The sequence below is a fragment of the Neoarius graeffei genome, chromosome 18 (genome assembly GCF_027579695.1).
Source record: "Neoarius graeffei isolate fNeoGra1 chromosome 18, fNeoGra1.pri, whole genome shotgun sequence".
NCBI lineage: Eukaryota > Metazoa > Chordata > Actinopteri > Siluriformes > Ariidae > Neoarius > Neoarius graeffei.
In genome coordinates, this window is record NC_083586.1 from 41,172,681 (window position 1) to 41,200,329 (window position 27,649).

Here is a 27,649-nt window from a genome sequence, read left to right on the forward strand (position 1 = left end):
GAAAATTGGCAAAATTGTATTTTATTGTAGTAAATTCGTATTTTCGTAATCAAAACGACAAATCGTAATAAATACGATTTATTCGTAGTAGTTGGCAGCTATGGTTGAGCAACTAGAATCCTACATTAGACAAGAATGGGTTAACATTCCTATCCCTAAACTTGAGCAACTTGTCTCCTCAGTCCCCAGACGTTTACAGACTGTTGTAAAGAGAAAAGGGGATGTCTCACAGTGGTAAACATGGCCTTGTCCCAACTTTTTTGAGATGTGTTGTTGTCATGAAATTTAAAATCACCTAATTTTTCTCTTTAAATGATACATTTTCTCAGTTTAAACATTTGATATGTCATCTATGTTCTATTCTGAATAAAATATGGAATTTTGAAACTTCCACATCATTGCATTCCATTTTTATTTACAATTTGTACTTTGTTCCAACTTTTTTGGAATCGGGGTTGTACATCTTCTGGGAAATGAAAAGATTTTAACAACTGACTTAAAAGCTCCAGTTTCCCCCACAGTCCAAAGACATGCAGGTTAGGTTAACTGGTGACTCTAAATTGACCGTAGGTGTGAATGTGAGTGTGAATGGTTGTCTGTGTCTATGCCCATGTTTACATTAGACCGTATCAGCGGATCATCAGATTAACGTTTTTAAAACGATTAGTGTGCACACAGCAACACCAATACACGATTTGCGTGCACACAGCAACACCAATACACGGATACGCTCGGCTCCGCAGGCATCCTGCGCTCCAAATCACTCCGCCCTGAACAGCGAGTGCCCTCTGGAGGGTGCGCACTCCAGCCCTGCGCAGCTCACAGAGCGCGTGAGTGAAGTGAACAAGCATTGATTCGGGACTGAGCCGCTGTGTGTGTGATCCCAGCGCATATCACTTACCACTTGTAAGTGGAAGGATGGCAAGCCTAAAGACAATCATAACTACACAATGGGCAGTATTTGCATCAGTATTTGCAGTATTTTCATACTTTTATACTCTTTAATGAAAGGTGATACAAGGCGGAAGTCCGCGCCGTTTTTCAGCAGTCGCGTCACATGACCAACACCAGCGAATCAGGAAGGTGGATGTCACAGTGACGTTGTCCAATGACGACGCCAGCTAGAGCTCAGCAGAGCATATCTGCGTATTCTGAATGTTTACACAGCACCGGAGCTGACACGATCTGGATTGAATACGTGGACGCTGGTGGATTCCCGTTTCCCGGCGTTTCCAGGCGGTTTAATGTAAACGGACAGTGCATCCGCGAAGAAAACGAGACAGATACGGTCTAATGTAAACGTAGCCTATGTGTCAGCCCTGCGATGACCTGGCAACTTGTACAGGGTGTACCCCGCCTTTCGCCCGTAGTCAGCTGGGATAGGCTCCAGCTTGCCTGCGACCCTGTAGAAGGATAAAGCGGCTAGAGATAATGAGATGAGATGAGATGAGGCTGACTTAAAAGTAACATACAAATAATCAAAAAGCTTCACAGTATACAGCACCCTCCACATTTATTGGCTCCCTTGTAAAAATGGTTAGAAAAAAATTCATGTTTTTGTGAGGTCACTTGATTACACACTGAAAAAAAAGAGAAAAATCCAACCTTTTATTGAAATAAATTTATTCAGAGAAAAACAAATCCTTCATCAAGTAATAATTATTTTCAACAAAATTTCATGTGCCATTATTATTGGCACTCTGCATTTAATAATTTGTACAACCTCCCTTTGCCAGTAAAACAGCACCGAGTCTTCTCCTATAACATTATATAAGGTTGGAGATACAGAGCAGGGCATCAGAGACCATTCCTCTTTACACAATCTCTCCAGATCACCCAGGGTCCGAGGCTCTCTCTTGTGCTCTCTCCTCTTCAGCTCACCCCACAGGTTTTCATTGGAGTTCAGATCAGGGGACTGAGATGGCCAGATAGACATCTTGAATTTTACTTATTACACATTAATTGGCTTAGAGCCTACAGAACTAGGTGAAAGCGCAACCCTTGTGTGTATTGTAATAACCATAGACCACACTTTTCTCCACAACAGGCTGGAAAAAAAATGTGACTGGCTCACAAGAGGACTGGCTTTTTGTTTTGCTTTGCTTTGTTGGCTATGAATATAATTTATGCATTTTAATTGCAATGTTGGCAAAGTGCTTATTTTTCAGCCATCAGCACTTCTGCGTCAGAGGCGAAAACCTACTAAATACATCACTGCCTTCTAAGTGAAAAGAAGTCATCCATCTTTCCTTGTCAGTGTCATTATTCTGTTTGATATTGTAAATAAATCAGGGTAGGTGAAGCCTGGGGAGTTTGAGTATACTCCGTTCATATTTCTGGTATTTCAGCTTTCATTCTCTATCCCCTCTTCGATCTGTCATTTTGTTTCTTTCGGTAAGTGTCCGTCTTGAAATGTAGAGAAACAGCAATGGAGAAAGTGTGACTGTGGAAGACGTGTGGTTGCATTGATTCTTTGAGAATGGCAGGGTCCATATGACTGCCTTAATCTTCAGTGAAGACTTTTGCAAAGTGCAAAACGTAAGTGTGCATGTACCTACTCTTTCATACACACACAGAAATTCACAGAATCAACAAAGTGGCATAGGAAATGAAGTGCATTTTTTTCTCCCTGACCTCTTTTGACAGAAGCAGCAAGGAAAGCAGAGGGGGAAAATCTGTTTTAGCACATTGGAGAAACATCAATTAGAAGCAAAGAACTATTCCATTAAGCAGATTCCCTTACACACAATTTATAATTAGGAGTATATAAAAGCAATTGAAATCAGAGCAATCAAGTCTCAGCAAATAGTGGAAAGCACATTTGCTGAACAAACATCGAGCATTTTCTCTGAAGACATCAGTGGTTGGAAGATTTTAGAGAAAGTTTGTGTGTGTGTGTGTGTGTGTGGGGGGGGGGGGGGGGGGGGGGGGGTCATGCTGACCAGAGAGTGTTATTGTCAGTATGAGTTGCTTGTACAAAAGATTTTACAGAACACTTTTGGAAAGCTAGTTGATGGAAGTCAAGGATCTTCCATCTTCACCTTTCCCCCCCACAATCTTCAGCTGCCCAGTTTGCCTTGAGCCTGTGCCCAATGTAGCCTCAGCTTCCTGTTCTAATGTGGTTTTCTCTTGTTGTAGCACATCCACCTCAAGGTTCAATGTGTTGATGCTTTACTCTTTGCTATGATGGTAATGAGTGGGTAATTTGAATTCCTGTCAGCTCAAACAAGTCTGGGATCTCTCATCAATTTCTGCCTGAAGAGCTGCTGCTCACTGGATGCTCCCCCCGCACCATTCTGTGTAAAGGCCTCTGCATGCTCTTGCGACAAGGCTTTCGCAGATAGCTTTTCGCAGACAGTTGTAATTTATCGTTGAGCGAGGAATAATAGGCGTGCGCGATGTTATTCACCGCCACAACGCAAGGGGGCGCGAAGTCGCAAAATCGCTAGGAGTAGTTGGTGGGTGTGGTTAGTGGAGTGTTTATCCTCCGGTTACTTATAATGACTAGAACTGGAGTCGTATAGATGTACGTACTTCCTCACTTCCTTGATCAACCGCTCTTCGTGCTGCTCCATCTTCGCTCGTGTTTTTAAAAATGGCGGTCGTGAAAACAAACCAAACATGGAAAGTAGGGAAGCAGAAGTGCGTGTACAGCGGATGTAGAGTGGACCAATCAGAGCCCTCTTGTCTGCGATGCTGTCTGCGAGGCTGTCTGCGGTGGTCACAATTTTTGGGAGGTGCGCGCAGAGTGTCTGCAAAGGGGGGGGGGCTTCGCAGACGCCATCTGCGACGCCATCTGCGAGGACTGCGTTGTCAGCATAAATTGGCCTTAAACTCTAGAGGCTGTTGTGTAGCTCAGGAGATCAACAGTTTCTGAAATACTCACTAGCACCATTTCTATTCGGGTGGCATAGTGGAGTAGTGGTTAACGCTGTCGCCTCACAGCAGGAGGGTTCTGGGTTCAAGCCCAGTGGTCGACGGGAGCTTTTCTGTGTGGAGTTTGCATGTTCTCCCCGTTCCTCCGGGTGCTCCGGTTTCCCCCACAGTCCAAAGACATGCAGGTTAGGCTAACTGGTGGCTCTAAATTGATTGTAGGTGTGAATGTGAGTGTGAATGGTTGTTTGTCTCTATCTGTCAGCCCTGTGATGATCTGGCGACTTGTCTAGGGTGTACCCCACCTCTCGCCTATAGTCAGCTGGGATAGGCTCCAGCTTGCCCGCGACCCTGCACAGGATAAGTGGTTATGGATAATGGATGGACCATTTCTATTCCATGTTCAGGGTTAGGTAAAGTCAGTTTTGTTTTCCTTCCTGTATTTTCCATAATGCTTTTGAAATTGAAGATTTCCCAAATTAGTGGATGAGATAGACTTTTTGTCATTTTTTTACTTTGACTTTTCGTTTCATTGATATTCTGCAATACCCTTGACTGCATCTTTCCTAGATTTGCTATGGATTTTGACCGTGATTTTGGAAAGGCCACAAAGGAAAAAAGAAAAGGCACTTATATATTACCACCTTGGGCAATGGCACTTACAAGAATTACACCATTTACTTTAAACTCACTTGTCACCCATTTAGATTTCAAAGTCAGTCACAGATATTTGAACTTTATGCTGAGTCGATAAGGGCACCGAGTGGAGCAATGGAATAAAACCTTTGGTATTTTAGTTGGTTATAAGGAAATATTTTTAGTTTCTTTAAGCTGTGTTTTGAATAAGCTGAAATAGATTGATGGTCAACTGTCGTATGCATCTTAACACCAATCAATAACCAATTAAATCTAAACACGCACCGGTATCCACAGGTCTCAGTTACTATATGTTCTCTGCAAGCATATTTCAGCATTTAGCTCTGGCCTTAAAAAATGTGGTATAAGTAATTATATGCTGTTGAGTCCGAGATTAAGGTAGGTATATACCGTAATATGTAATAAAAATATTCACAGATGAAGCAGGTGATTTACACTCAAAATATAAGACTATTTTATTGCCTGTGAAGAGGTAATATAAGGTAATATAAGAAACCACAAAAATGCTAACTGATAAGAGAACATTAGCATTGTGGAAGAATGGCAAAGCCAAAGAGGAAATGAGGTGGAGCTTTTCCGGGAAATATTAACCTTTTTGTAGATAAGAAGCAAAGCAATTAAGTACAGTATTCAAGATAGAAAAATAAACTGCAGAAGATGGAGCTTATCTGATCTGATTATATATTGCATGAAATAAAGGCAGAGATATGTGGCAGTGAGAGTAAAAGAGCCAGACTGTTTGATCGAGTACATTAGGCAGCTGTTGAAAGTGGTCTATTTGGACACCTGAGTTGTTATGGAACAAGTGGACACTTGCTGATAAGTGAATCCTAATCATTAGTTCAACTCAATTCAATATTACTTGTGCAGCCCTTTTAACAAAAGACCATGTGACAGTTGCAAGGATCAACTCCCGGAGACAACATGAGGAAGAAACCTTGAAAGGAATCAGATTTAAAAGGGAACCCATCCTCACATGGAGGTCACTGTCTTTAACAATTATTCGCCGAAGGTGAAGTGAATATCGGTGAATAATAACAGAGACAAAGTCGAGGTTATGATTCACTGAGCCAAGAAGCCTTTATTTGTCACACGTACACTCAAGCACACAGTGAAATTTAACCCTCTGCATTTAACCCATCTAAAGCAGTGAACACACACATGCACACACAAGTGAGCAAGGCGCATACCCACATACCCAGAGCAATGGGCAGCTATGTTTCAGCACCCAGGGAGCAGTTGTGAGTTAGGTGCTATGCTCAAGGGCACTTCAGACCAACCTCAAGCCATGGCTGTCCCATGTTAACCTAACATGACCGTCTTTGGACTGTGGGGGAAACCAGAGCACCCAGAGGAAACCCACGCAGACACAGGAAGAACATGCAAACTCCACACAGAATTGGCTGTGGACTCGAACATAGAACCTTCTTGCTGTGAGGCGACAGTGCTAACCACTACACCACCGTGCCGCCCAGAGATGGACAACTGTTTTAGTATAAATACACAGGTGATTAAAAAAAATCATATTTAAAAAAATCATTTATTTCAAACTTCAAAAGCGGCATGCAAATGTAATAAAGGAGCGGTGCAGACTTGTCACTTATCTATGCCGACTCACAAAAAATAGTTTGTTTTGAAATCGATAAAATTAATCACAATTCCGCCTTACCTTCAAATAGTTTTAGACCAAACTTCGTAGCATCTTTGGTGCATTTAGGAACAGCATTTTCTCTCATAATTTGTAATTCTTCCTCACTTACAGTGACGAAGCGATTGGGCTCTATTTTGCCGAGTCGCTCAAGGTGATTATCGAGAAATAGTCAGAATTTCTCGACAGTCAGTGCACGCCATTTTCTATGGTCACCTCCATATTTATACTAAAAATAATTACAGTATACAGTTGTAGAAGAGTAAAGGTTAACACATTCAAATTAAACATCTGTTTGTCCCTGAAACGGTTCTTAGAAGGTACACATTTACATAATCCAGGTGAAATTATACACTGAATAAAGCCTAAGGCTCATCAACCAAAAGTGAGAGATTTTACAGCTTGTGTAATTGTAATTGTAAACAATATATTTTATATAATAAAGGCCTTAACAGTTTTGTACACAAAAATGGGATGTTCTGCCTCTGTTCTGACTAATTCTATTCACTTTAACCTACACTGCTTTGCAGTGGCGGCTGGTAGTCTTTCAAACACGGGAGGCTGGTCGGTTCCGATATTTCCAGATTTTAAAAGAAAAAACATCAATTTTGCCCATACTCTTGCCTCTGATCTGGCTGATTGTTGGCAGGGTCACAAACTGTGAAATAACAGGTTCTTTTGGCCCATTAGCCTACTGTGCATACATTAGCATACATGATGGTGGTGTTGGGGGGAGGGGTATATTTTAACATTTTATATTTTAAAATTGTGGCATGTTGTTTAAAAATTGATCATTATTGAAAGCAGCTCTTTGTCAGGAACCTCAGCAGTAGAGCTGGGTGCCACACATTTCATTCAATGACACTTTCCCTATATTTTACTTATTTTGACTGAGAAATGTTTTATTGACAATTTTGATAACCCTTCACTTTTAATCCAGGTCTGTAGTGTGAAATGTTCTCGGCTGTGTTTTTGTTTAAAAATGTTTTCCAAATTGTAGCTGTTTTTAATTCATATCCAGAAAAATATATATTCCAATATAATATACTCAGCATAAACATTTTAAATAGATTCTATATTTTTGGTCCATCCATGACATATTACTAAAGTAGCCTATTTACTGTTGTTGATGTGGGTCACTTGCTGTTAGCCAATTCACTTTCTCGTACCAGGAGAGCTGAAAGGAACGAGTATTATTCCCTACCTTTTTCACCAAGTCAGTTTGAGGCGTTGGTCTACCCTGCTCTTTAATTTTAATTTTTTCCTCGAAAGGAAGACTGGCAAATGGCTTCGCCAAAATTAAATCAGCAATGCTTGGCATCCGTGCGCAGCTTTCTTGCTAGCTGACTAGCCCCCTCAAGTTCAAGTTCAATCACTCAAATAAACGAAATTTCTGGAACTAAGATAGCAAACTTGACAACACTATATTTACACTTTATTTACAATGAAAATATATACAAACTAAAAAAGCTGGTAGAAACCGTATGTAATGAATGAAATCGAAATGTAAGCCGATCTCTTACAATACACCACAGCACTTGCGAATCCGCATGGGACTGAACTGAAATTCACCACTGCCTGTCTATAGTTGAAACGAGCTGTCAATCAAAGAAAATATCCGGCCGCTTTCACCAATCACCAGTCTCCTCGCGGAAACTGCCATGTCCCTCCCATGTGAGGCTGGGAGTCTGTAGGCGGGCATTTTCGCAGTATTTGTCCAATAACCGTCTTGCATTTTGAGATTGAAAAGCGCAGAGCTCCCAAATGCCATTGAAGTCCATTGAGGCTGGGAGTCCGTGAGACTCCGTGGGGGGGCCGTTTTCGCAGTATTTGTCCAATAATCATCTTGCATTTTGAGATTGAAAAGCGCAGAGCTCCCAAATGCCATTGAAGTCCACTGAGGCTGCGCTGCATCGTGCTGTCACAAGAGGGAAAAAATCACGCACACATTAAAGTTATAACGGAATGATTTCACACTGTAGTGGGTTGAGCACATATATTTCTATGATTCTGGATCTGAAATAGCAATGTTATAAGGTCGGCTATAACATAAGCCTAGCGCAATTCATCCTACACGATGTTCGTCATTTTTAGAGGAGGCTGAGCCTCCCTCGTTGTCTTAGAGCAATCGCCCGTGCTGCTTTGACTAGTGAACATGTGGGAACACGTGAGAACCTGTAGTGTTCATAAATCCCACAGAGGTCACATGAAACAACAACTATACGGATGTTTATCCATCCATCCTCTGTAGCCACTTATCCTGTTCTACAGGGTCGCATGCAAGCTGGAGCCTATCCCAGCTGACCATGGGCGAGAGGCGGGGTACACCCTGGACAAGTCACCAGGTTATCGCAGGGCTGACACATAGACACTAACAACCATTCACACTCACATTCACACCTACTGTCAATTTAGAGTCACCAGTTAACCTAACCTGCATGTCTTTGGACTGTGGGGGAAACCGGAGCACCCGGAGGAAACGGAGTGAACATGCAAACTCCACACAGATGACCTGGTGGAGTGCCACTGGGTTTTATTATTATTATTATTATTATTGTTTTGCATATCTGTACTTTAAATTCTCAGTAGCAGCATGGATTTGAATTATTAAGGTGGCCTGAATTCTCCCTTAAAGAAAGTGATTTGTTGGTGAATTTCATTTTTGTTAACAGCTTCCTCCATTACTAACAATGCTGTTTGACTATCAGCTAAATGTGAGAACTAGCTAAAGATACCTAAACATTGTGATGCAGCCGCATTTTAGCCTCTCCAGGTGTCTTTACACACTATTCAAACAGATAAGATTACAAAGCTACAATTATATTTTTTGCTAATACCACCATCACTGCCACTGTACTCATCTTCCATCCATTATCCGTAACCGCTTATCCTGTGCAAGGTCGCAGGCAAGATGGAGCCTATCCCAGCTCACTATGGGTGAGAGGCGGGGTACACCCTGGACAAGCCACCAGGTCATCGCAGGGCTGACACATAGAGACAAACAACCATTCACACTCACACCTACAGTCAATTTAGAGCCACCAATTAACCTAACTGCATGTCTTTGGCCTGTGGGGGAAACCGGAGCACCCGGAGGAAACCCACACAGACACGGGGAGAACATGCAAAATCCACACAGAAAGGCTCCCATCACCCACTGGGCTCAAACCCAGAACCTTCTTGCTGTGAGGTGACAGTGCTAACCACTACACCACCGTGCCGCCCTGTACTCATCTTGTAGATCACTAACTAACCAGGACAAGTCTCTGACGTAACTCAGTGCAACTGTGTCATATGGATGCATTACATTCTGAGTCAACTCTGAGCCCAATATTTGCTCTCTCCAGTTCTTCTGCCTTGGATTTCTCATGAATCTAGCATTGGATGTTGCTGGAAAATGGTGAAAAAAAGAAGCTGGTGCTCTTGTTGTAAATGCTAACAGCAGAATCTCAAAATGTTGAGATCAACATATCAAGCTCACTGAAATGTTTTCTCCTATTAAACTCCATTGTAACTATGCTAGCAATGTCCTCCATGATGACATCACAGAGCAAGTGCTAACTTACATTACATTAAGAGCATTTCGCAGACACTCTTATCCAGAGTGACATACAACAGTTGGGGGTTCAGTGCCTTGCTCAAGGGCACTTCAGCCATTCCTGCTAGTCCAGGGAATCAAACTGGTGACCATTTGGTCCCAAAGTGGCTTCTCTAACCATTTGGCCATGGCTTCCCTACTTCGCAGAGGAATACTGAAAATACAGCACCAATCAAGGACCAAAATCATTAAAACATGATGAATATTTATATTGGAATATTTGTGATGTGTTTCATGGTGGAGTTTTACTTTAAATACCTTGCTGGAATCCAGAGCAGACCACCAGGTAAAGTTTAGCTCATGGATATTCAGTACTAAAACTGATCTGAGTAAAACTGAGCGATTGCTGGAGATCCATCTGGCCGCCTACAGAATGTGAGGCAGCCCCAGAGTAAATAGCTTGGCACCTAATGAGCCAAGAACTGGGAGTAACATATGGTGTGTTTTATATGGTTCACCTAGCACAACTAGTAGTGGAAGATAAACTGGGGAAAGGATCGAGAGATGAGAAGATGTGGTGATTAAAATGGGAAAGTGATAAAAAGATAAGATTGGTATGCATGCTGTGTGCAGTCATGGGAAAAAGAAAGTACACTCTCCTTCAACTCTATGTTTTTACTTATCATGGCCTCAATAACAATCGTGTGGTCCTCGCCAACTTCTGTAAAGAAACAAATAACCTTGGTCGAGATATGCCACAACTGTTGCCATTCCCATTTCTAAAAGCATGCAGTTTTGTAAGCGTAATGATAAAAGAGAAGAGATCGGCAGGGGGTGGACATAGAGAAAAATCACAGTGTGTCATTTAAGGCTGGCAGACAAGCACTGGGGTAAGATTGGCAGGATAATGCTTGTTATTCACAGGCATTTATTTATTTATTAATTAATTAAGAGCGCCTGCAGTATAAGAACGTACTGAAAGACATAAATTCAACCAGCTTTTTCACGCCCCGTGGGCCAATTTTTCAAATGCAACAAGATTCTCATTAAAGACAGAGATGCATTTAAAATCACTCCTACACGTGTGTATATGAGGACATGCACATCAGGCACATGGATGGGCATCAAAGACTGAGCGCATGTAGTCGATGTTTTATACAGCATGCTCTGAAATATATCCCCCGATATTAATCAGTAAAGTGAGTGCAGTGGGCCATAAATGTGTTTAAAGGAATAAAGGTGATGAAATGACATCACGCCTGATGAGCTGTGAATTAGCATAACAGAGTATGAGAAAACTTCTGGAATAGAGAAGCTAAACTTTTCTTTGAAAGTTACAGTAAATCCTCAGGCACAAGGGAATTACTCGGGATAAATTCACAGTCAATAACTTCGACTGTATTTTTGATTTGTTAAAATACTCTACAAACATTGCATTGATTACATTCTTTCTTTTTCTTCTTGACATTCTTCAACCCTATGAGACAAAGCCACAAGATAGTAAAAATACAGATAGTTTTAACCAGATCTTTCAACAAGTTAAAAAGCAGTCTATTTAATCATGTTTTTTTTTTAATTGCCCAACCAATCAGGTCGCAGCTCTGGCAGTAAGTGAAGGAAACCAAAATGGAGGGTAGAAAGTAAACTGATTCATTAGCTGAATTTAAACACGTGCTTAACTGCATTGGTTACACAAAGGTCAAGCGGTATAAAATCTTATATGAGTGAGACTGAAACAAATGGACAACTTTTATTGTATTTCTTTAAAGGAAAAACTTGCATTAGTTTGTTAATAAGCTAAATAAGCTAACTCATGCAGCAATGATTTTTGTTTTTTACTTTGTGCTTTGCTGTTCTGGGTGGCATGGTGGTGCAGTGGTTAGCAATGGTGCATTAAAGCAAGAAGGTTATGGGTTCAAACCTCAGGGCTGACAAGGGCCTTTCTGTATGGAGTTTGCATGTTCTCCCTGTGTTTATGTGGCTTTCCTCTGGGTGCTCCGGTTTCCCCCACAGTTCAAAGATGTGCAGGTTAAGTAAAAACACCCAGCCACTTGGGTTGTACAAGCCAGTGCATATATGTGCTGGTCCCAGGCCTGGAAAGATTGGGGAGGGTTGTACCAGGAAGGGCATCTGCTGTAAAAAAAAAAACCTAATGGAACAGACCTGCTGTGGCGACCCCTAATGGGAGTAGCCGGAAGAAGAACAACTTTATTCATCACACACTTGTGAAATTCCTCCCTGCATTTAACCCATCTGAAGCAGTGAACACACACATGCACATACACGTGAGCAATGAGCACACACACACATACCCAGAGCAGTGGGCAGCCATGCTAACAGCGCCTGGGGAGCAGTTGGGAGTTAGGTGACTTGCTCAAAGGCACCTCAGCCCAAGGCCGTCCCATATTAACCTAACAAAGAAGAAGTCTTTGTTGTTTTATATATCTAATCGATCAAACCTGATTTTCTTGTGACAAATTTGTGATTTGGATTCTCAATAAAAGGCTCAGGCTTACATCCGACTACTTCCTATTCATGACAGCAGTACAGTAGCTAAACATAAAAATACTATCTAGTGTGGTGATGTAGAGGCGACACACACCTCCAAACAGGCAAGCGGTCCTCACCCTGCTGTTCTAGTGGTGCTGAAAAGGACCGCACCCTCCACATTGGCACACTTTACTGTGCCAGTTCAGTACCATCAGTGTTTTGGACCAACGGCACACACATGGCCAGAGGGCAGGGCCCACTAACTCTGCATGGCTGGAGCATGCTGAGTGTGTACCCTCCACGAGGCTCTGGGGGAGTATAAGAAGCAGACGCAGCAAACCAAAGCCAAGTAAGCTCTATCTCCTTATGTGCTCCATCTCACTGCCTTCTTCCTGTGCCCATAGACAGCCCAGACAAGAGCACCGTGCATGCTGTGATCAACCCCTCCCTCGGATGCCTCTCCGATGCTCCAGCCAGCGAGCTCCAGCCTGCACCATGCACCCAAGAGCACTGATCCAGTACACTGAGCATCGCATCCCCCCACCTTTTTGACCTTTTTAAGAAAATAGAGCACTTTTCTTTCACCTACCTGCTGTCTCCTGTGCCCGTTTGCCAGCTCCACTCTAAAAGAGATCACACTAGCTAATAGCACCATGGAATAAGTAGCAGGTATAGCCCATTAGTTTCATCGTTAGCTATTACTGTTCTATAAAACTATTTCTCAAATTACTGTAAGGAAAATATTAAAAAAGTCAGTGTTACACCATTCACTGTATTAGTATAAACATAAACTAGTTCTAGCTCCTCCTAAACCAATATTCATGCTACCGAAACATTCAAGTCTTAAGCCTCACTCACAACCTGCCGTAAGTGTTTTGGACACGCGCGGGTTGTAGGGTTTGGTTGCTTGCAGCCGTGCCGCAGGGTAATGGTGAACCCGGATGAAAGTCTGGAGGAAGAGTGCAGGCAAAGTACTTGTCAAGTATAGGTTGCACACCTGACTTCCTCGAGGCATGGGAAAAATTGTGCCGTTAGCCTGTGGAAAGTGTATATCTGATGCACGTGATCAGTGTGTGCTCAGTGAGTGTGGAGTGTGCGAGACTTGCATTTTACCAGTTTCCTGCGCTACGAGTTCGGGCCGCACTTGTGAAACGTGTGTGATGCATATGATTAGCACATTACAATCACTCATAACTTGCGTGTGATGCAAGCCAGGAGTGGGTATAAAACCAGCATGTCTGCAGCATTCTCCATCTGTCTTTCGACTGAAGAATATTGGATATTTTGTGGGAAAAATGTAAAAATTTCCAGTTTAAAGTTTACAAAATGGGACCCAAGAAGAAAGCGAGCAAAAGTGAAGTAACCCAGCCTGAAACAGCTGAGGGGGAGGAGGAGGAGGAGGAAGAATTTGATGATGATGGTAGCAGCACCGGCGAGCCCTGCACGGACAGGGAGAAGTATGCCTTCAAGCCAGCAGAAGGCACAGCATCCCGCCAGAGCTATTTTCACAGGTAAATACACATGCTTTAAACATTCATTTCAGTATCTATATGCTTATGTAATTAATATTATATATGCTGATTTTCATGTATGTTTCAGCTAACGACACCCAGAAGTGAGGACACTGCAGTCGCGTGCAAGTCGCGTGCGCTGCATGCAGGTCGCGTGTGCTGCGTGCACACCACACATAGGGGTAGAAAGTGAGATGCACTTCTGTCTTGCGGGCTGCACAAATAGCAAGCGTGGAATACTTGTGTAGTATTTCTGAGGCACGTTACTCATACAATGACTGTGCGTCACTCATGTGTCTTACTGTCATTGCAAAAAGCCCCTACTTGCCGTGCTGCTGACTTGGTTCAGGTGTACAAAAGGAGTACGGGTCCTGTACGTAGTGTATGCGTTCTTGATTTGTCGCAAGACCCATAGAATTTGCATGTGCAGGACCAAAAGTCTCCACGGGCAGTCTGCGACCTTCTATGGCGCTGAACACACACAAGTGTCGCGCAAGTCTCAAGCATGGTTTTGCCAAATTTTTTACCGTAGACCGCCCGTAGCAGCACATACGGTGGGTTGTGAATGAGGCTTTACTTTAAATCACCGGTTGTTGGCCTTGGATTCTTTTTTTATGATTAATACTTTCAAGACAAATGGAATGTATACATACTCAGTGCATACTTGCCATGATACCACTTGCTAGTGTCACTGAAACCATGGCTCAAGTTCATGTACATGCATCGAAAAAAAGGGTGGTCACCTGTCACTTGCTAGTGTGAACACAGGTTCAGACCTCCAGGGGTAAATTAGTAGTTTACAGCCTAGCATAATAGCTGTGTGTATCCAGCCTGTTTCAGGAATAAGGTTTTTGGATGGACCTTCTATAATGTATGTTCTGGAGCAATGGGAGTAATGGATTCAGTACAGTCATGATTTTTCACTGGACAGCTTTATAATGTGTATACCACTGATTCCTTTTACTGGCATTTACAGGAGTTGGGGTTATCTTTCAATTTATAGTTATTACCTCACCTGCGATGGAGTAAGCGGGGTGAGGTATTGTAATCAGTGCGGTTTTTGTTTGTTTGTTTGTTTGTGTGTCTGTCTGTTAACAATCTAGCATCTAGACCAGGGGTGTCCAAACTGATCCATAAAGGGCCGTGTGGCTGCAGGTTTTCATTCCAGCCAAGCAGCAGCACACCTCATTTGGCTTATTCAATCAACTGACACACCCACCCTTTAATCAAGGGTGGGTGTGGCTGCAAGTATTTGACTGTGTGAAGACAGTTCAGTTGATTGAATGAGCCAAGTCAGGTGTGCTGCTGCATGGCTGGAATGAAAACCTGCAGCCACACGGCCCTTTATGGATCAGTTTGGACACCCCTGATCTAGACGGTTGCACCAATTGACTTCAGATTTTCAGGGTAGGTGGGCGATGGTCCGTAGATTACCTAATTAAAGTTTGGGGGTAATCAGGTCAAGGTGAAGGTCAAGGTCACTGGAAAGGTAAACCTTTTGGTCAAAATAACATTTTCCATTATAACTCAAAATCGGTTGCCTAATAGTAGACAGATGTCTACTATTACAAGCATATAGGAACTCCTATATGGCCTTTCATTTGGCACCATGATCTTTGACCTTGAGTGACTTTGAAAAGTCAAACTCGAGGTCACGGATTTTCAGAGGGCTGTAACTTTGAAAACGGTTGATGGTAGACAGATATTTACCATTATCAACTTATAGGAAGTGGCATATGGGCTTTCATTTGGCACCATGGCCTTTGACCTTGAGTGACCCTGAAAGGTCAAACTGAAAGTCATGGGTTTTCAAAGGGCTATAATTTTAAAATAGTTCATGATAGCCAGATGTTTACCATTATCAACATATAAGAAGTTCCATATGGGCTTTCAGTTGCCGCCATGACCTTTGACCTTAAATGACTCTGAAATGTCAAATTCAAGGTCATGGATTTTCATAGGACTATAACCTGACAGCTGATGATTGAGAAATGTTACCATTATCGACATATAGGTATAAAATAAGTGCTACCAGGTGAGGTTTGTTTTGCCTGGCAACACTTGTTGCATTTAGGTTGCCTTGCATTATTAAATCTGTCTCTGAATCTGTCTAATACTTTGTTTAGTTTAGGAGAAGTCAGCTTATGGACTGTGCTCAGATTTGGACACAGCAAAGTATTTGAGCAGATCAAATAGTGCACAAAAAAGAAAGAAAACTACAAGGGCACTCGGTCGAGTGCATACCTCCGCCAAGCCACATGTTATCAACAGCAAAATCAAATCACTGGAACCTTGGATAATACTAAAGCTATACAGCAAATTTCATCAAAATCTGTTCACTACTTTTTGAGTTACATTGGGAACAGACAAAAAAAATCCTAAATCCTGGATCCAAATACATATTCAGATTTGCATCAAAATCTAATCAATTGTTCTTTGGCTCGCGGCCCACCTTTCCTCAAAATTTCATCCCAATTCATTCAGTATTTTTTGAGTTATGCTGAGAACAAACGAACAAACAGAGGCAAAAGCATAACTTCTGCCAACAAAGTTGGCAAAGGTAAAAAAGGTAGCAGATGCCTTCTTGCCACCAATCATATGCATTTATGTTAGATATTTACTGTGAAAATGTCTTTTTAATAAAAGTTTACAACAAAAACGATGTTTAAAGATGAATGAGTACATTTATTCTTCACTCCAAGTTTAAAACAGTTGTCTTAGCTGTTCAGAGACCATGACACTAGTTAAAGGTACTTCAAATTCATGTGTTTTATTTATAATAAAACAAAGCAAGCAAGCACAACTTTATTCATCACACACTTGTGAAATTTCCTCTCTGCATTTAACCCATCTGAAGCAGTGAACACACACATGCGAGCAATGAGCACACACACACATACCCAGAGCAGTGGGCAGCCATGCTAACAGCGCCCGGGAAGCAGTTGGGAGTTAGGTGCCTCGCTCAAGGGCACCTCAGCCCAAGGCCATCCCATATTAACCTAACCGCATGTCTTTGGACTGTGGGGGAAACCGGAGCACCCAGAGGAAACCCATGCAGACACGAGGAGAACATGCAAACTCAAAAAGACCCTCGCCAGCCGCTGGGTTCGAACCCAGAACCTTCTTGCTGTGAGACGACTGTGCTAACCACTACACCACTGTGCCGCACATTATAGTTATGAAATACTCATGAATGGTTAAGCATTAAATGCAACTGTTGTCATCTTCCAGTCATGTTAGGCTACATCCACATGACAACGGCAACGAGATTTTATTAAAAAAAATATCGCGTCCACATGGGCAACGGATCAGTAAAATATCAGGTCCATATGGCAACGCAACGCTTACTGAAAACGATGCAATACACATGCCACACCTCTAGGGGCGCTGTAAGACGGTCCCATCGGAGACACCAGAACAATAGAAGAAGTAGACGCATGCGCATAAACCCCTTCTTCTACCCGGCGTGAAGCACTGTCAGGAACAAACACACAACAAGAAGAAGATGGCTGCGACTACGCGAGGAAATCGTGCCTTCTGTGTGTACAAATTAGTTTTATTAGTGTGCATAGTTTTATATAACTTAATTTTCTTATTGTGTGTGAACATTTTGAAAAGCATTTTTATATAATTTATATAACTTTTTATATTGTGTGTGAACATTCTGAAAAGCAGTCTTATCCAATAAAAAAAAGAAATTCAAGAAATGGTTCAGTTACTTGTTTATTTAAAAGAAAAGCTGTATACAAAAGTGAATGCAATGCAGTGGTTCATACAAAACAGCGAGAGTGCTGCTTGTTCTAGTCATGTGGTTGTGACGTCATCGTAAACAAATCCGTTCTACTCATCCAGACGACTTCGCAACGGCGCCGTTGCCAGATTTTTCCACTCTGGAACCCGTTCTCAAAAAATATCATTGTGGGGCACCCAAAACGCCGGTGCCGTGTGGACGCCAGGCCGAAACGATCAACAATTTTATCAGATTCACCTGAATCTGTTGCCGTGTGGACAGGGCCTTAGTTTACTTATCAGTATCCTTATCAGCAAGGAATTGTAGGACTGTAGTTGGAACTTTGTAAACTTTAGCTGAATACCTTTGCTTTAGTGCGCTAGAAAACAAAAGGACCACCACTTTGCTGTACCATAACACACACACACACACACACACACACACACACACACACACACACACACACACACAGTCACACACAAAGACACTGCAAATTTAGGTTTAAAAAAAATCTGCACTGAGCTGTGAACACAAAAGCTAAACTGCTTTTCAGTCTACTGGGCAAGCTGGCCAAACTTAAAATGACTTGATCCTGGCAACCCATGCAGAACAGAAAAGTAGTGCCAGTGTGAAGCATCTAAAAGTCTCATTGTGTTTAAAAAAATAAAAAGAAAGGGGAAAAAAAAAACTAGGGTGCTGGTATCGGAGCAGATTCCTCCCCATTTCTTGGAGCGTCAGAAAACCCAACCAGGTCAGCAGTTCTTTTACAAGCGGTGCCGCAGTAGGAAAGGCACACCATGCTGAGAGTAGAAGCGTGAAAAAGCTTGCTCCAGTGATTTATCATCAAGCTCTCTCAGGTTTAAAAGAACCGAGGAGCAAGCGAACATGTTCACGGTCTCTCCATCAAACCCAGCTTTTGTGTGAGCTTCATTCTGTGACATTCATTGACCTTACTGTGATATATCCAAAATAACACCTCACTCTCACACACCTTAGCTGTTATACATCTGAACCGATCCTAATTGGCTCAACATGAGATCAGAAACACACTTTAAATGGTTTTGTGCAGAATTCAGCAGCTCAGTATTAGCAGTACGTGCTAACAGATGCAAGATTATGCACTGCTCAGGGAGAAGCAAAGGATCATTAAAACATGCTGAATAAAACTTTAAGACTGTATTCTGAAACCAGATGGAGATGGAATATGCATTAAGAATCTCAGCATAAAAGAGTTAGCTATTTATACGCGTATAAAAATATTCAAAACAATGAGAAAGGCAAAAAACCCAGACAGCCTCTGAGGATTATTAAACCTTGCAGAATGCAGCTTTATGTTTGTACTCTGTATAAGCAGGAAACAAATCTGGACTCACATGCATTAAGAGTAAGAGTGCTGATTCAGAGCTGCTTCACTTGTTCATATAATGGCAAACAGTGTAATAATAATAAATTTTTTTTTTTAAATGATCCGAGGTCAGCACTGTGGACTCAAGCCCAGTGGAGAAGGGACTGTTTGTAACACCTTGGTCATACACTTGCACATCTCATTTCATCTCATTATCTCTAGCCACTTTATCCTGTTCTACAGGGTCGCAGGCAAGCTGGAGCCTATCCCAGCTGACTACGGGCGAAAGGCGGGGTACACCCTGGACAAGTCGCCAGGTCATCACAGGGCTGACACATAGACACAGACAACCATTCACACTCACATTCACACCTACGGTCAATTTAGAGTCACCAGTTAACCTAACCTGCATGTCTTTGGGGGAAACCGGAGCACCCGGAGGAAACCCACGCGGACACGGGGAGAACATGCAAACTCCACACAGAAAGGCCCTCGCCGGCCCCGGGGCTCGAACCCAGGACCTTCTTGCTGTGAGGCGACAGCGCTAACCACTACACCACCGTGCCGCCACACTTGCACATTTGCAATTATTTACACAGCAGATATGAACATTAAGGTCAGGGATAGGTGTGGGGTTCACATTCATGCATTTTCCTACAACTTCATACTCAAAGTTGAACAAAATACAACCACGTCTAATATTTTGTGAGAGTTTGTATGAACTTTTTTATGAGATCTGAGTTTGTAATACATAGAACATTGGACACTTTATGACTGCACTCGAAGAGGTTATAAAGATATCCTGTCAAGTTAGCTTATTTTAGCTAGATAGCAGTGAAGACTTAAAAATCCTCTAAGAAATCCTGTTAGCTAGCTGACTAGCATTAGCAGTGAAAATGATAAATATTTATTCATTAAAACATCCTCTCAGACATTCTCAATTATGATAGCTAACTAGCAAGTGTTAGCAGTGAAGATTGAGAACATTATGAACGTTTATTAAGATGACAAACAAAAAACCTTCGAAATCTTATGTTAGTTATATTTAGGGTGACCAGACGTCCCGGTTTTACCGGGACAGTCCCGATTTGGGGTTGTGTCCCCCGAGTCCCGACAAAAGTCTGTCGGGACACGGATATGTCCCGGTTTTCGCCACTCGCAACGTTTGCGACTGAGCAGCATGGGAATCATTAGCGGAGAAATGTCTGCATTTACTATTTTGATGAATTGACAGGAATCGCAAACTTTCCTGGTTACTGCCCCCTGGCCCTGTGGCATGGGTATTTATTTAGCCACATTATTCCAGACAACAGAACGTGTTGCCATGCAAGAATAAAATAAACATTAACTGGCGCGAATGTTCTTTGTCTAGCAGCTAGCAGCAGTAATGCCGCAGCAATTATGCCAAAAAGAAAATGTACCTTTTCCAAAGATTTACAGGGCACCTACCCCTTCCTCCGAGAGGCGCAGAACAACGCGCACAAAGCCTACTGCACACACTGTAAGTGTTCCTTCTCCGTAGCCCACGGTGGTAACGCCATTATACAGGATTGCATTAAAACAGATCACTCTTCTTGTAAATATACGTAGGCTAATGCATTTTGTTTAGGGTGGGTGGATTGACAGTCGCCTTAGCTTTGTTCCTGTGCTTTGTTCTTGTACTGAGTTGGGTAGCCTATGTTGCAAATGCTGTGCGCTCCTGTGGGGGCTTTCCTCGGTCTGTCGCCCCTCTCCTCCTTTATTGCTGTTTTGTTTGTGTATATTCTCAAATCACTTGTCTCTTTTTTGTTTCTGTTTAACATACCATTCTGACAGTTTGGCCATATTGCTGTGTTGAACAGCTTGTTGCACCTTCCATTAAAGTGTTCACTTTTGTACACATCTTCTTGCTTTATTCATTCAGTTGTGGGGAATGGTTAGTAAGGTTGATTCTGACCTAGGCTATGTTGAGGTCACATAGCTACAGGGGCGATTCTAGCATCTGATCTTTGGGGGTGCTTAGCCCCCAGAGCTGACAGCAGGGGCGATTCTAGCATCTAAGCAAACATAAATGCTATGTTACATTAAATAAAATTGACTAACACACGGTGGTCTAGCACCGTAGCACTTGTACAGCTCTGCACAAAAGTATCTCGATATGGATGATAAATGTCGTTTTTATCATTCTGTTCATAGACCAGGGAACATCAATATTGCATTATGCATATTATTGTGTTGTGTTTAACAATTGCAACTCCAGTCCGTACCTTCACATCTCGCTACGCCAGTAATACTCAGGTGCTACTTCGAGTTCCTCATCGGCGTGGAATCCAGTTAAAAAAAACACCATGTCGTAGCAAGCACTCGCGCGGATAGGCAACCCAATCAGAGGGGACGCAAGGAGGAGAGGTATTTTACTGGTCATAGACTATCACGTAACAGGTGAATTCAAGAACACACACACGCCCGCGCACACATTCATTGCGCAGTGCGCAAGGGCACTTATTTCTGAAAATTACGTCCAAAAGCAGTGTTTTTGAGGGTGCTGAGCTAGGGGGTGCTGAGCTCATTTTTGGGGGTGCTTGAGCACCCCCAAAAATAGGCTAAACACGCCCCTGCATAGCTACTTTTTTTAAGTTCATGCTATAGTGCATACAATTTTAGAGATATAGCCTACATGTGCATATGCATTCTTCTTGGTGTTCTCACAAACAGGTGAAATAAATCAGTTTAAATTTGGCCTATGGACATAGCCTGGCCTATTCTCAGCCATTACAACATCTGTTGTCTGACCATAATTTAACTGATCTGTATACCACTATGCTACTAGATAACAAAATGCCTGTTTGTTTTATTTCATGTGAGATGTTGATAAATGTGAGCTTCAACAAAATGATAAGAGCACCTTTCTGAGTGTCACGTTTACGTAAAAAAAAAAAAGCTGTGCGTGCACGAGCATGGTCGCGCGCAAAAGTGTCCCGGTTTCAGACTAGGGAAATCTGGTCACCCTAGTTATATTAGAATTAGCAGTGAAGATTGTGAACATTTATGAATATGACTGAAAAATCCTGTCAGAAATCCTGTTAGCTAGCTGAATAGCTGACTCAGCAGTGAGAAATAGAATCGTTTAATTTGACATAAACATCCTGTCAGATATCCTGTCAGTTATCTTATGACAGCTAACTGGCTAGTGTTACAAGTGAAGAACATTTATGAACTTCAGTGAACACAACTTGAGATTTCTGAGGAGATTTTTTTTTATGCTCACTATACTACTGTTAGAAGCAAAGATTGTAATTTTATTTTACAAATATGACTTTTTAACAAGGGCGGCACGGTGGTGTAGTGGTTAGCGCTGTCGCCTCACAGCAAGAAGGTCCTGGGTTCGAGCCCTGGGGCCGGCGAGGGCCTTTCTGTGTGGAGTTTGCATGTTCTCCCCGTGTCCGTGTGGGTTTCCTCCGGGTGCTCCGGTTTCCCCCACAGTCCAAAGACATACAGGTTAGGTTAACTGGTGACTCTAAATTGACCGTAGGCGTGAATGTGAGTGTGAATGGTTGTCTGTGTCTATGTGTCAGCCCTGTGATGACCTGGCGACTTGTCCAGGGTGTACCCCGCCTTTCGCCCGTAGTCAGCTGGGATAGGCTCCAGCTTGCCTGCGACCCTGTAGAAGGACAAAGCAGCTAGAGATAATGAGATGAGATGAGACTTTTTAACAAATCTTTTTTTTTTAATTCTGTCTCTCAGATATAGCTTTCTGAGATATCCTTAATGTAAGATAGATCTGTAATATTTGGCATTGAAGGTTATGAACATTTATGAATATGACTAACAATCCTGTCAGAAATCCTGTTAGCTAGCTGACTAGCATCAACAACAGATAGCAACACTGTTAGCTAGCTGACTAGCATCAACAATGAAAATTATAAACATCTACTTAAAAACATTGACTTAAAATAATTGACAGAATATCAGAGAGAATGTTTTTGTTAGCTAGCAAGGAAATATATCAAAGTCTCTCCTGTGCCAGGACCTGAATTCCCAGCCAGTCTCCCATCCCAGTACTAACCAGGACCTTAAAGGTCCCATGGCATGAAATTTTCACTTTCTGATGTTTTTTAACGTTAAAATGAGTTCCTCTGACCTTCTTAAGTCACCCCAGTGGCTAGAAATTTCATAATGTGTAAACTAAACTATGCCCAACATTTGAGAATGGCGCATCAAAACGGCGCGTTGATAAGCTCTTCCCTTTACTACGTCAGCAAGGGAGATGATCCCCACGCCCCCCCCTCTGGATTCCCACCCACTGTATGGATTGCCCCGCCCAGCTCAAAAGTTGCCACCAAACATGGAAGTTGCGCTGTACATGGATGTGACAACACAGAAAGGAGTCCGTTTTTACTGCCGACGGGAGAGCCCCTGAAGACGCAGTGGCTTAATTTTATTTACTCCAATAATACGCCGTCGAGTCTACCTAAGACGGTGTATGTTTGTCGGAAGCATTTTCCTGAGGAATGTTTCCACAACTTGGGACAGTACAGGGCAGGTTTTGCACATCAACTGTCACTGAAGCCTGGGTCCGTACCAAGCATCCCTGCCGCATCAGCCACAAACACCGAACAAGTAAGTGTATAACTGTTAAGTCGTTTTGCTGTGTTTTAAAATCGGTGCCACGTTAGCCTTGCAATGGCTACATTAGCTGTGCAGCTAACCGCTTCCTGCAGTTAGCCAGGTACTCTGCGCTACAAAACCAAAAAGCATGCAGCATGCTCTGTTATAATAGCCAATCAAAACAGTTTTTACAAAGACACCCACATTCTTTTTTTAAGTCACTCGTTCATTTTATTTGTTTGTTTGTTCAGTAAAAACCCAAACATTTGTTGAATTTATTTTATTTCCTCGCGTTGCACCTTAATGACGTCAGCGTGCGGTATTTTTCCCTTCGCGGTTTGTTCCTTCTCTCTCGCCATAGTAAGACACCCACATCCGCTTGTTCTGACCCACTGGAGGCAGCATCACAGTGCTGTTAGCCAATCAGAGGTAACACGTTTACATGTTATGAATATTAATGATAAGACCCGCCCCCACCCTCTACCCTTCCCCACCTCCTGCTTCTCATTAGCAAAACGACGCACTGGGAAAAGCGCTGAAATGGGGCTTTCTCCCAGGAGGCTATATCTACGTACCGAGGGTTCATTTCGAGAAAGGCTGCGGATATAACATCCGGAAGCCTCCACGAGCCCGTTTAAAGCATCAATAAACCACCATGCCATGGGACCTTTAAGGCACACTGGGCAGTGCCGATCTCTGTTTCTATAGCCCTCGGCCTCTCGTCTATTACATAGCAAGGGTTACAGTGGGGGGCCAGTCCTCTGGTAACCACGAGAGTTTGACTCCCTACTTGCATCTGTATTGCGGTGTGCCTTGCCAGATGGCCTTTTTATGATGGTCTTTGGTACGACCTGACTGTGAGATGAACTCGCGATCTCCTGGTCAAGCAGCGGACACGCTAACCACTAAGCCAGTTTGCAGTCAAAAAAATTATATTAACGTTTATAAATATTCCAAAATCTACTCAAAACTCTTATGTTAACTACACTAGTGTTAGACTTGGGAAAAAAATGTGAACAAAAAAAACAACCTTGTCATATTTTCCTTTCATTCAGAAACCTCTTGTTTTTATTTGGTTTTGTTTTTTTGGTAGATTTAGCAGTAACAATTCTGAAGTTATGAAGCATCCGGTTGGAAATCCTGTAATTAGCATTAGCAATGAAGCATATAAAAATGTATTAATTTAACTTAAACATCCTTTCAGATATCCTGTGAACTGTCTTACGGTATGTTCACTCACTGTCTAGTGATAGCAGTGAAGATTCAGAATGCTTTTGTTGGGTTCATTTATCCTTGCAATATGGTGAGTGTTCGCAGGGAAAACTAGAACTGTGAGTAAACTCACTAGAGAATACCCCCCACTTACGAGCCTGTCATCATATATTGCCATATATAAGGGAATAAGTTGAATGAGTTATCTCCCCTTTGAAACATCGGACCAGGATTATTTTCCTTCATGCACATCTTCAGGTGGTATACTGCAACTATGTAAAGTTTCATCAAAATTTATTAAACCGTTTAGGAGGAGTTTCACTTACAGGACGGATACAGGACACTTCGTCCAGCGACCATTTCGACCAATGCCGTTTTGTCCAATAGTTAAGACATTTCGTCCAAAGCCTTTTTCATACGAACTATCAATTATTTTATAATAAAGAGACCCACATTCTTATACATGATCTTAAAGGTTCTATTGATATTTTAACCACATAGTGGACTTGGACTTTTGTCATCGGAATGTATACAATATCTGTGTGCAGTAATATTTTTCGTAGAAATACTGTACAGTATATTTTCATACATTGCCATCCCAACAACTTACAGTATAAGATAATTATAAAGTTTAACAAGTGTTGCCAGGCAAAACAAACCTCACCCGGTAGCACTTATGATGAATATGAAGGAAGATATCACGAAAAAAATAGGTACCCTATGGGTACATGTGGCTACTGCTTACCAAATATATATATATATATATATATATATATATATATATATATATATATATATATATACACACGTGTGTGTGTGTGTGTGTGTGTGTCTGTATAGAACAATGCAGAGTATATAGGGTGTAATAATGCTCACTATACATTCGGACAGCACTACAAAATGGCAACCTGACTATATAGTCCACTTTGCAATGAGTAGGGAGTGATTTGGGACACAGGGGAACTTTCGCTATTGTTACACTCATTACATTCTTACAACACGATGATAACGCGAGATCAACTGTTCATATCACAAGATCACGATTCACCGTTCTGGTGATGTGCATGCGCAGTGCACGATTTTTACACTCTTACATTCTTACAACACAATAACACTGTATATGAGGCAGTAGCCACAAAAACCTTGACCTTGACCAGATGACCCTCAAAATGTTGGAGGTTCTATTTGAAACCAATGCCCGCCTTGCCTGAATATTTCATGAAGATGGATCCAGCCATTTTCCTGAAATATTGTTTCAAAAAAACAAAGAAACCCAACCGAAAACAATACCTCGCCCCCTGGTGGACTCCATCCCGGGCGAGGTAATGAGTTGTATCAGACAGTAACAACATGGCTTCACACCCACACTCAAACTCATAACAACCTCCATGACTCAGTTTGTATGAGAAACTATGGAGATTAAGGTCAGGCTTAAGGATGTGGTTCGCCTTTTCTTACAACTTAAATCGTAAGTCCAAGCACGTCGAATTTGCTTGTTCAAATTCATGTTGATTTTTTTTCCCCCATTGCTCAGGTTGGACACCATATCATGAAAGTACTTTCAAATACATTGACTTTGCTAATCATGTAGGTATAGAATTTGTTTTACACTATTTGCCATTTGATTAAAGATGAACGTAGTTTTAGCATACTCTGATTTATACCCACAGAAATATTTTATATTATATGGAAAGTGGGAAATGATTGGATGCCTCACACAGTCAACCTTACTGTATATCATTTAGCACATATTTCTTATTCTCATCAGGAACATCATTCACTGATTTCCTCATGTTGGTTTCAATAAGCCATATATTCAGGTAATCCTGTCATTAGCAAGAGAATATTAGACTTTACTTTGTGATTATGTGCTCTCTCTCTCTCTCTCTCTCTCGACATGGAAAAATCTCAGAAAATCTTTTCTTGCTGAATTAATGACAATATAATATCAAGAGGACCGCCTGGAAATATTAGCGCATAATTCAGGCTCATGGGATATTTTTGTTGTCACTCAGCACACTGGGGAGAGAGAGAGAGAGAGAGAGAGAGAGAGAGAGACGGCGAGCCCAGTGCTCATATTACTAAATAATCATGGGGGAGTATGACACAGCATACATTACAGTTTGGCATTAAGAGGGCATGCAGCAGATCAGTTTTTTTAATTCACTCCTTCTTCCTGCACCTTTCCACAAAACATAACACAGAGAAATCTCCTATATTGGCCAGACGCATGGTCTCTTTCATCCATTTTTTTGTTTAATTTTCATACAATGAAAACCAAAACCATTTAGAATCTGTTACAATCTCTTGGCATTGCAGTTAGAAATGTTTCTCATTTTTAATCAATAATAATAATCAGTTCAATTTATATAGCACCTTTCTCACACCCAAGGTTGGTTTACAATTAAGGGGAAAAGAAAAAAAAATAAAGAGTCCACCAAAAGAGAATCAGGATGTCATTCCAATGGCGTAGCTAACACAGTCCCACCAGGTGCACGAAGATAAATATCACACCGCCTGCACAGCCGCTGCAACGCCGCCAGGCAACATCACTTGGGACACCGTGCCATGGATCCACAAAGTGAGCACAGATGCATTGCCACACAGAGTGCTGGTATGTCCCAAACCACCTGCACAGCCACCCTGATGCCACTGGGCAACATCGCTCAGAGCACTGCACCAAGCACAGAAGCACAGCGGCATGCAGTCTATAGTGAGGCGCACAGGTGTCACCCATGGCACACCAAGGCCTGAAGGGAACCGACGCCAAAACTGGGTCCGGAGCTACATCACAACCAGCAGACAAAATGCTCAAACGAACAACAAACATCAAACTACACAAACACAAAAAAAGAAACACAAAAGGAAAAAAAAAAAGAAAAATGAAACGCTCAGGTGAGACGCGGCAGCCAAAACGTGCACGGCGTACTCTCAGCTGGAAACAGAAACAGAGGTTTAATCAAACCCCATTCCTTTAGCATTCTTTAAAAGGGTTTTCAAAATCAGTTATCTGAAAATTTCAAAGAGGAGCAATTCTTACAAGTAGTTTCCCCAACAG

The 27,649-nt window shown here is 42.1% G+C and overlaps 1 protein-coding gene across 1 annotated transcript in view; it reads right to left on the reverse strand.

Moving 5' to 3' along the window:
- cfap58 (cilia and flagella associated protein 58) overlaps window positions 1-27,649 on the reverse strand; it is a 370,653-nt gene that overhangs the window by 148,251 nt on the left and 194,753 nt on the right. The gene's annotated exons all lie outside the window — the stretch shown is intronic.